The sequence below is a fragment of the Rana temporaria genome, chromosome 9 (assembly GCF_905171775.1).
Source record: "Rana temporaria chromosome 9, aRanTem1.1, whole genome shotgun sequence".
NCBI lineage: Eukaryota > Metazoa > Chordata > Amphibia > Anura > Ranidae > Rana > Rana temporaria.
This window is the reverse complement of record NC_053497.1, coordinates 164,055,957-164,063,684: the sequence shown is the minus strand read 5'-3', so window position 1 is coordinate 164,063,684 and position 7,728 is coordinate 164,055,957. Positions and strand designations below refer to the sequence as shown.

The 7,728-nt window shown below is 39.7% G+C and overlaps 1 long non-coding RNA gene across 1 annotated transcript; it reads left to right on the top strand.

Annotated features, from left to right (window-relative positions):
• The first annotated feature begins 1,048 nt into the window (after positions 1-1,048).
• LOC120914491 lies at positions 1,049-3,900 on the top strand. The gene is made up of 2 exons (XR_005743693.1): positions 1,049-1,162; positions 3,665-3,900. It is a non-coding gene; the product is annotated as an uncharacterized LOC120914491 (long non-coding RNA).
• Positions 3,901-7,728: the final 3,828 nt, after the last annotated feature.

Sequence of the window (7,728 nt, the reverse complement as noted above, 5' to 3'; positions counted from 1 at the left end):
CTCTCTCTCTCACTATTGCAGCCTCTCTCTCTCTCTCTCTCTCTCTCTCTTTCTCTCCCGCCATTGCAGCCTCTCTCTCTCTCTCTCTCTCTCTCTCTCTCTCTCTCTCTCTCTCTCTTTCTCTCCCGCCATTGCAGCCTCTCTCTCTCTCTCTCTCTCTCTCTCTCTCTCTCTCTCTCTCTCTCTCTCTCTCTCTCTCTCTCTCTCTCTCTCTCTCTCTCTCTCTCTCTCTCTCTCTCTCTCTCTGTTGCAGCCTCTCTTTCTCTCACTATTGCAGCCCCTCTCTCCCTCCAACCATTGCAGCCCCCCCCCTCTCGTTCTCACCACTGCAGCCCCTCTCTCTCACTATTGCAGCCCCTTTCTCTCACCACTGCAGCCCCTCTATCTCTCATCATTAAAGCCCCTTTCTTTCTCACCATTTCAGCCCCTCTCTCATGGATTTCTTTCTTTAAAAAAAAAGCTAACTTATGTATTATAATAAAATAATATACTGTAAATAATAATAAAATGTGAATGTATTTATTATAATAATACATGAATTTTTTTTTCAGGTAAAAAAATTTGCATTTATATATTTTTTGCCTGTTCTCTCTGCATTGATCTCTTGTATCATGTTTGCAGTCTCTGACCATCTCTTGTATCGTGTCTGCAGTCTCTGACCATCTCTTGTATCGTGTCTGCAGTCTCTGACCATCTCTTGTATCGTGTCTGCAGTCTCTGACCATCTCTTGTATCGTGTCTGCAGTCTCTGACCATCTATTGTATCCTGTCTGCAGTCTCTGACCATCTCTTGTATCGTGTCTGCAGTCTCTCACCATCTCTTGTATCGTGTCTGCAGTCTCTGACCATCTCTTGTATCGTGTCTGCAGTCTCTGACCATCTCTTGTATCGTGTCTGCAGTCTCTGACCATCTCTTGTATCGTGTCTGCAGTCTCTGACCATCTCTTGTATCGTGTCTGCAGTCTCTGACCATCTATTGTATCCTGTCTGCAGTCTCTGACCATCTCTTGTATCATGTGAAGTCTGCAGTCTCTGAGGGAGTTTGGAGAGGAGTCAAGAGTGGGAGTGTCGCTGGGATGGGGATCATGGGAGAAGTCAGAGAAACCAGAGCCACCAAGCTGCAGCTGATTGACTGATCCCTGCAAGGTGCACCTAAAAGGAGGTCAGTGACAGCACCGCAAGGCCAGCCTAAGGGGGGGGTCACTGATGTAAGGGGGAGTGAATACAATAATGTAAAGGGACTCTGATATAAAGGTTTCCCCCTTATATCAGTAACCCACCCCTTACCTTAGGCTGCTTTCACATTGAGGCGTTGGGGGCGTCGGCGGTAAAGCGCTGCAATTTTTAGCGGTGCTTTACCGACTTTTTTGCAGTGCTTTTCAGCCGCCAGTGGGCACTTTTAACCCCCGCTAGTGGCCAAAAAAGGTTAAAATCGCCCCCAAAAAGCGCTGCTGCTGATTTCAGTTCCCAGATTTCCTGGGGTCCCCCTTGATGATTGACCACTTTTAACTGGCATTTGCATATATATAAAGCCCTATGTGATTTTTATATCTGTCTTCTGTATATATAATACACTCTTCAAATGTGCATAGTTTTCCCTTTCATGAATAAGAAAAAAATGACGTTATGCTATGTGGCTGGTATGACATTTTTTCCCGGGCTGGTTTTTATTCCCAGTCCGGCCCTGCATCTCACTATTCCTACTCCGACACCCATCAGGTAATTCCTTTATTTAACTTCAATTGAATTTATTCTAATTTTAATGTATCACTTATTCTAAAACACTTTTATTACACTTCGATGCCCCACACATACTATGATGCCTTCATTTTTGCACCACAATTAATCATTATTCATACTCCCAGTATTATGTAACTACAATAGAACATCACATTTAGCTCACTTTACACCATAGGTGCTCAACCTGTGGCCCTCCAGCTGGTGCAGAACTACAAGCCCCATGAGGCATTTCAAAGTTGATAGAAGCTTGACTCTCAAAGGCTGAGGCATGATGGGAATTGTAGTTTGGCAACATCTGGAGGGCCACAGGTTGAGCACCCATGCTTTACACTATCATGCTCATCACTTTGAACTTATGCAACTGCACACCTTTTATCTTCCCTACATTTTCTTTCCCAGATATTCCCAAGGCTATTTCCCAGCATCACCTACAGTGCTAGTGGGGGTGTTACCATCACGTTGGAGGTTCCATGTCGGGGTCCGGTTCCCCTCTGGGCTTTTCGTCCCCTCAGCTCCCGGGCGGGATGCAGGCTAATTTCCGCCGTTTTAGCGTCACCAGCACCTTGTTGCTTTAACCACTTCCAGACCTGCGCACGACGATGTACGTCCTCTTTTTAAAGATTGATATCTCGGTAACGGCAGCAGCTGCTGCCACAACCGAGGTATCAATCTTTAGTGTGCGCGGTCTGGTAAACGATAACGGCGATCTCCGCGGCGGATTCGATGCAAGATCGCCGTTATCGGTGGCGGGAGAGGGGCCCCTCCCCTCCCGCCGCTCTCCCGCGCCCTCCGCTGCTTACCGGAGCCGTCGGTAGCGGCGGAGGCGATCGGGACCGTTCGGCAGCTGAGCGGGGACGAGACTGAAGGAAAAATCTCCTTCGCCCGTCCCCCATAGCTCTGCTGGGCGGAAGTGACGTCAAAACGTCAGTCCCGCCCAGCCTCTTAAAGAGACAATTTTTTTTTTTTGTCATTTGAAAAAATGACATTTCCAAATTTTTATTTTTAATTTTTTTTGCATTTAAGCCCAAATATGAGATGTGAGGTCTTTTTGACCCCAGATCTCATATTTAAGAGGACCTGTCATGCTTTTTTCTATTACAAGGGATGTTTACATTCCTTATAATAGGAATAAAAGTGATCAATTTTTTTTTTTTTCAGTGTAAAAAGTAATAAAATAAATAAAAATAAATAAGAAAACAAAAAAAATTTTTTTTTAAAGCGCCCCGTCCCGACAAGCTCGCGCGCAGAAGCGAACGCATACGCGAGTAGCGCCCGCATATGAAAACGGTGTTCAAATCACACAAGTGAGGTATCGTTAGAGCGAGAGCAATAATTCTAGCCCTAGAGCTATTCTGTAGCTCAAAAAATGCAACCTCTAGAATTTTTTAAACATCGCCTATCGAGATTTTTAAGGGTAAAAGTTTGACGCCATGCCACGAGCGGGCGCAATTTTTAAGCGTGACATGTTGGGTATCATTTTACTTGGCGTAACATTATCTTTCACAATATATAAAAAAATTGGGCCAAATTTATTGTTGTCTTATTTTTTAATTCAAAAAAGTGATTTTTTTCCAAAAAAAAGTGCGCTTGTAAGACCGCTGCGCAAATACGGTGTGACAAAAAGTATTGCAATGACCACTATTTTATTCTCTAGGGTGTTAGAAAAAAAAATATATAATGTTTGGGGGTTTTAAGTAATTTTCTAGCAGAAAAAACTGTTTTAGTCTTGCAAACACCAAATCTGAAAAACACCTAAGGTCTGGAAGTGGTTAATGTGTAAGTAGGAGGCAGGATTATCTCCTTCCTCCATCTTTTTATTGCTTTTTTTCCCTTATAATTTTTTCCTTTTTTTCATTTTTACCCCAAATTGGTGAGTTTTAAAAGTAGTTGATTGGCCCTTATGCGTACATAATATTTCTTTCAGATTATATGCATCGCTCCTGATGAGGCGATATAGTCGCAGAAACGCGTCGAGCCAACGCCATCCTAGATGCTATACGTTATCATATATGATGAGATCTAGCGAAAATGTTTTGTATTTGATATTGATATATTTTGATATATTTTATATATTTTATATTATGTCTTTAGATGGAGCCTGCTGGCCAAGATATTTTGTATAACTTGTGTTCATTTATTAAAATTGTTTTTTCAAACTGATCCATTGCTCCACTTATGTGCCTCATTCAAAGTCCCGAACCCGTTCCCAATTTTAAACTGATTTAGGGATGGAGACACTTGTCTAGGGCAGTGATGGCGAACCTTGCCACCCCAGATGTTTTGGAACTACATTTCCCATGATGCTCATGCACTCTGCAGTGTAGTGGAGCATCATGGGAAATGTAGTTCCAAAACATCTGGGTTGCCAAGGTTCGCCATCACTGGTCTAGGGTGTCTCATTCAAAGTCCCGCATACCTTTGTCCACAATATAGACATTTATATAGCTCAGTTTTTTTTTCCCCCCTCATCGTTGCCTTCGCCGCCATTCATTCCCCCGTAGCGCCGGCGTTCTGTTTATTTGGCGATCAGATAACTGCGTTTAATGATTACTCGGCTGCATGCTGCGCACATGAGGCTCTCAGGCTTTTCTGCTCCGAGCTGTAAAAATAAAAACACATGATGGGACAAAGTTAATTATTGTGAATGGAGCTGATATTCTGTGTTATACATTAAAGGATCTCACCTTTGTTATGACGGCAATTTTAACCACTTGAGATACGCGCTATAGACAAAAGACGTCTACAGCGCGGCTCTCAAGTGCTGAGTGGACGTCTTTGGACGTCTTTTTCTGTGCATTACCCGCGCGCGCCACTGTCCCGGCCCATCGCTGAAGAGCCGATGCGTGTACCTGGCGGCCGCGATGTCCGCCGGGTACACGCGATCGTCGGTGTCACAGCAGGGACGTGGAGCTCTGTGTGTAAACACAGAGCTCCACGTGCTGTCAGAGGAGAGGAGACCGATCTGTGTCCCTTGTACATAGAGACACAGCATCGGTCACCTCCCCCAGTCACCCCCCTCCCCCCACACAGTTAGAACACACCTAGGGAATACATTTAACCCCTTCCTCACCCCCTAGTGTTAACCCCTTCCCTGCCAGTCACATTTATACAGTAATTAGTGCATTTTTATAGCACTGATCGCTGTATAAATGTGAATGGTCTCAAATTTGTGTCAAAAGTGTCCGATATGTCGCAGTCCCAATAAAAATCGCAGATCGCCGCCATTACTAGTAAAAAAAATAAAAATAAAATAATAATAAAAAAAAATAATAATTCTGTCCCCTATTTTGTAGGCGCTATAACTTTTGCGCAAACCAGTCGCTTATTGCGATTTAATTTTTAATTTTTTTACAGTTGTCTGAAGCCAAAAACCTGAAGATGAAAAATAGTTCTGGAGCTTTTTTTGTAGCTCAAATTGGATAGATTTGCGTGCTTTTGGCGCATTTTTATTCCCCTAGAAATGAATAAAAATGTGCTATTTGCCTATTTTTATGCATGATTTTCTGATAAAAAAATTTTTTTTTTTAAAGATATGAATAAATGAATGTAAAATAAATGCAAAGAACTAAAAATCTTTACAAATAAAAAAATGTAATCAATTACTAATATGTAGTAATACAAAAATAAATGTTAAACCCTTAACCTTAAAAAATGTAATTAAATAAATTATTATTATTAATAATAATAATAAACATGCAAACTCGACAAAAAATAAATAAAAAAATAATATTTTGTGTTAGGTTTAGCGTGTTTAGTTATTTATAAAAAAAAAAATATGGGTTAGGGGTTAATTATTTATTTTTATTTTTACATTGTTCATTTATTGTGCTTATTTATTTATGATTATTTTAATTTATTTGTGTATTTATTTTACATTTAATTTATTTATTATTATTAACACCCTAACAAAAATAAATAAATAAAAATTAGCCCTGACCCCTTATCCTAACCCCAACCTCTAATCCTGACCCTAACCTAACCTTAACTCTAACCCCTTACACTAACAAAAACAAAATAAACACGCAAACTCGACAAAAAAAATGATAAAATAGTAATATTTTGCGTTAGGTTTAGCGCGTTTAGTTATTTATATATTTGTTTTAAGGGTTCGGGTTTAATTATTTATTTACTTTTACATTTATTGTGCTTATTTATTATTCATTTATGATTATTTGTATTAATTTGTGTATTTATTTTACATTTAATTTATTTATTATCATTATTATTAACACCCTAACAAAAATAAATAAATAAAAATTAGCCCTGACCCCTTATCCTAACCCCCAACCTCTAATCCTGACCCTAACCTAACCTTAACTCTAACCCCTTACCCTAACAAAAACAAATAAAAATAATAAAATAAATAAAAGCTGATGAAAAAGCTAAAAAAACTATCATCAAATGATAGAACAGACGATCGTTTCCTCTATTCGCTAATAAAAAAAAATGCCAAAGCTCAAAAGATACTGAATAATAAGAACACTAAAAAATTGACGGAAAAATGCTCAAAGGCTCAGGTGTGAATGCAGCCTAAAGGCTAAACGCACCTAAAAAAAAATTTTTAACCCCTCAATACCGGCATGTTTCCTCATTTACAAATAATTGCGGTAAAAAATGACATCACTTTGGGATGTCCAGTTTTAAAAAAAAAAGGGATACATCTGTCTCTTTTTTTTTTTTTTTTGTAACTAACTGACACATTCATGTGTATAGATTTGAATTGTCATATATGGGTATGACAGTTGGTCACATTTCTCTGCTAATAAGGAACTATTTAAAATGAATATTATGACCACGTGGCAGTTGCAGTGAATGGTGGAAGATATCAGATTTTTTTTAAATAATAACGATCATTTATTTTTATTTTAAATAAGGTTAGAAAATGACATTCATGTGTTTCAAACAAAGCCGCCTCCATAGAAAAGTAATACAGTGGAACTAAACCCTTCTCTCCTCTCCAGCCAAGGAAGTTGCCATGGTGATTGTTCCGTAGTTGCCATGGTGATTGTTCTGAGAGGAGAAACAAACAAAAACAACAACAGCCAATCAGCATGCCTCTCTTGGAACTGTGATGTCACAGCAATGCATACAGTAGCTGCCAAATAAAAGCAGAGCCGCCAGTAAGTTCCTCAGTAGATCAGTGGCTTTCGAAGCGAGCAGTACTCAGTACTGTGCTGTCTACTATTCTCTGATTAATTCGCGAAAAATTGCATTTATTGTAATTTTTTACAACTATTAACCAGTGCTACACCGCTCTGCTCATACAGGTAATATTTGTATCCACTTTTGTGAATATTTTTTTACACATTTTGCCTTTTTTTAGAATGGATGTTAAAAGGGAACCTGTTCTCATATTACCCACATCCAGGCATTTCCATATTCTGAACACACAATATAAGAAAACTCCCATTCACCTCTGTAGTTATAAGTGTTATAGATGAATTATTGACAAGTGAAATATCATCTCCCCCCCCTTTTCAATGGTGGAATAGCCTAATAGACTATAAAAGGTGGCAGGAGATGCTAATAGAGGTGGTCATCAATATTATTTGATTTCATTCTGTAGTATCAGCAGGGTTTAATTGTCATTGGTGATCTAGGACAGGATCACTTCTGGCTGGTATTCACAACACTTTAATAGGGATAAATGGATCTTTATTGCAGTCATCTGACAGTTATTTTCAAATGTCACCTGGCTGAGCTAAAAATGGCTGTTATGTTTTTCAAAAACAATGCGGGGGAGGGGGAAGACCAGGTTGACATTTAGAAATTCAGTCTGTAAATGACCATTGATCACCATGTTGTGAGAATATTTTGGAAGTACCACCAATAATGTGGGATGGGGGGGCGGGATTTAAATGCCACTGAACACCAATGTTGTCAGATTGTATTGGGCAGGTTCTAAGGAGGTGGTGACCACCGAGCATGGGAAATGCGGTGGGGGGGGAGTTTAAAATACGATCACCATTAATTATGGGATTATGGGGG